The 3,424-nt window shown below is 31.6% G+C and overlaps 1 long non-coding RNA gene across 1 annotated transcript in view; it reads left to right on the forward strand.

The window, feature by feature from the left end:
* Nucleotides 1-2,262, forward strand: part of LOC108732775 — a 21,438-nt gene extending 19,176 nt beyond the window's left edge. Inside the window, exon 4 of the long non-coding RNA XR_001937142.1 lies at nt 2,200-2,262. This is a non-coding gene — a long non-coding RNA (uncharacterized LOC108732775). The remainder of the gene's footprint in view (nt 1-2,199) is intronic.
* The last annotated feature ends 1,162 nt before the right edge of the window (nt 2,263-3,424 follow it).

The following is a 3,424-nucleotide window of genomic DNA, read 5'->3' on the forward strand; positions in this document are numbered from 1 at the left end:
AAGACTGGTTGGACACGCACCTCCACTCTTTCCTATCCTGAGCTAATCTTTGCATTTCCCTAAAACTGGAACATCCCACATCCTTAACTATTTGTGAATTGTAATCTAATCTAAGTCGACCTCTACTCCTCTTAACTCCTGTTTCTGCCTCTAATATGTATCTGACTAGATCATATAGGAAATGTTTTGGAAAAATATACATGTATTTTACACATTTTGTGTATGTAGACTACGTGCCTGAAAAAAAAAATACTGTGCGGAAAAATATGATGCATCGTGATGATATATATATATATATATATTAAAAACCTTAAATTATTTTTACATCCTGTATATGAGGCTGTAGTAGATATATATAATCACAAAATAAAAAATCGTTCTTTTCCTTACCTAAAATAGGCAAATTTAACCATAATTTTAACCCACTCCTAACACCGTAATTTTTCTTTTATTAAGTACCTATCTCCTTTAGCAAGATCATCCCACCACAGTACTACATGCATTTAAACCTTCGTTTTCATTATCCGACATATCCTTTCTACCCTCTTCATCCAATATTTACAGCCTTTAATTTCACGTATTTCACATATCCTTTCTACCTTCTTCATTCAATATTTACACCCTCTAATTTCACATATTTCACATATCCTTTCTACCCTCTTCATCCAATATTTACACCCTCTAATTTCACATACTTCACATATCCTTTCTACCCTCTTCATTTAATATTTACACCCTCTAATTTCACATATCTTTTTTACCCTCTTCATCCAATATTTACACCCTCTAATTTCATATATTTCACATATCTTTTTTACCCTCTTCATCCCATATTTACACCCTCTACTTTCAAATATTGCTCATATCCTTTCTTCCCTCTTCATCCAATATTTACATCCTCTAGTTTCACATATCCTTTTTATCCTCCTCATCCAATATTTACATCCTCTACTTTCATTTCCCACTCTAAATCTTGGTATTACATCCATCTCTTTTTTCTCCCTTAAATACCTCATCTTAGTACATCATTTCTTCTACCCATTCTGCCTCATACTTCCCTAAAGTTAATAAACTTCGTCTTACTAGTATTCAGCTCCAATCTCTTCCTTCCTGAGTACCTTTCCAAAACCTTCACCATCACTTTTAGAACTCCATGATTCGTGGATACCAAGGCAATATCATCCCCGTGTTTGGCACGCTAAATTAGATTGATAAGTTCATGATTTGTACCAAAATTATGCATTTCTAAAAATAGCTCTTCAAATTTAAGAATATCTTTTAAAGTTGCGATCCCATTGTTGCCTGCATGTATATTTCGTTAGACTGTATGAAATGCTGAAGTTATAAATTAGTACTTACGTCCACAGTACATTCTTAATAAATGGTTAATTTGAAGGCTGGCATAATTTTACTAGAAAATAATTGACAAGGAAATAGGTTTGTTTATGTTCTGATAAAATCAATATTTATTTTAGTTCCAGATGGTTTTGGCTTTCCTTTTTGGAGTCCTGGATGCTGTTCCGTGGACGTCCCATATAGGAAGAGATGAAATGACCAACAAGTCATAGCCACACCGGTAAGTGTTTCTCAATTGTTCTAGAAATTTTTTTAATTTCGTAATTCTTATATATACAAGCCGAATTTACATCAAGAGATGATAGGAACTTGGTAGGATTTATTAGAGAAAAATCTAATAGTATATAAATAATTATTACAATGTCTGCAATAATAAATTTTAAAATGAAAATGATTTATATCTAAACATTAATTGATTATTTAAACACAATCAATTGTATAATTGTATGAATAAAGTATAAATATGTTTTAGGTACATAAATTTACTTTTAATGATAATTATTTTATTAGCTTTTTCATTCAATAATATTATACATTGTACATGTGGTTGTTAAGTATTTACAACAGGATTTATTACTTTATTTATACAATTGCAGTTTTTAAATCTTAAATTATAGCCCTGATAAAGCCTCGTAACAGCATGGGAAACGTTGGTGTGGCTTTATAAGTAGGTAATAAACTTTCACAACCCTAATCTTGTCTCTGAATTACGCATATGAAAATTCAGATAGGGGAAGAAAAGTGAACTGGAGACCGCAGCTGGAAGGGTTTGAGCAAGGAAAATATGAGGAACGNAAGGAATAGTCAAAGTATGATAGTTAATAATAATATATTTTGTTACAGTTATTTGGAATGGAATGAAGGGACATGGAGGAGACCCAATGGGACGGACTCGCTGGAAGGCAAGAAGAAATAAAGACAGATTGGGGCTGAATGGGTGAGTTAAATCAATTATTCATGTAACACCGTAGTGTTATTCATAAAAATTCTTCTATTGTATTAAAAATTATTACACATTTATGATGGGACTTTTGGTAGGTGGAAGAACCTAAACCATACTTGCAATGTACAATTTTTAATAGGGCCGTTTTTCTTTTCAACCTCTGATAAGTTATACAATAAAATCCAGGTCAATATAAAAACAAAGTTTTATTATTTAAGTTAATGTACACTTATTATATTTATTTTTCAACAAAATCACCTTGACGATAGAGACTACAACTTAGCATCTTAATTATTCAGTTTCTATGTTATCTTAGAGTGGTCTAGATTATTGATGTGTGTGTCATTAAAAGTAACCCTCTTCGGAATTAATGAACATACAATATTAATTATAATAATTTTCGAGTTAATGGAATTCGCAATGGTTCCTGTAATATACACTGCCAGCGCCAGTGCCAATGCGTTCTTTCTTCTTTTTTCACAGTTGATTGACCCTCTACTCTTTGGCTAATATGTGTGTTGTATGTCCACAATTTTCCCATAAACTGTTTAATGAATTTGAAAATTGCTTCACTTGTGTAATCAGCGTAATGCTACCTACTACATTTTTTAAAGTTAATATGACGCCTTGCACCTCCACCATATTTTACTAATTTTGATTATCCTGAAATTATGAATATTAATAAGGTCCAATTTCTGCTCCAAAATATGGATAATCATCATCATAAGGTCGTAAATCCTAAGGCTGGTTAGACAAGCAACTCCACTCTTTCTTATCCTAAACTAATCTTTGCATTTCCCTAAAACTGGAACATCCCACATCCTTAACTATTTGTGAATTGTAATCTAATCTAAGTCGACCTCTACTCCTCTTAACTCCTGTTTCTGCCTCTAATATGTATCTGACTAGATCATATAGGAAATGTTTTGGAAAAATATACATGCAAGAAGAAAAACCTAATTTCGACGGCAATTCTAAATAACCCAAAAATGAAGCTTTTTGAAGTATTTTGTCCATTAAATTCCGTAGTTTTGATTAATAGAAAATGCTGGAAACAATTTGACTTTTCAATATATTGTAAATTTAACTTTCCATTGTGAAAAGGATAATAAAATATCGCTTCTA

The sequence above is a fragment of the Agrilus planipennis genome, unplaced genomic scaffold (assembly GCF_000699045.2).
Source record: "Agrilus planipennis isolate EAB-ADULT unplaced genomic scaffold, Apla_2.0 scaffold61, whole genome shotgun sequence".
In the NCBI taxonomy this organism is placed as follows: domain Eukaryota; kingdom Metazoa; phylum Arthropoda; class Insecta; order Coleoptera; family Buprestidae; genus Agrilus; species Agrilus planipennis.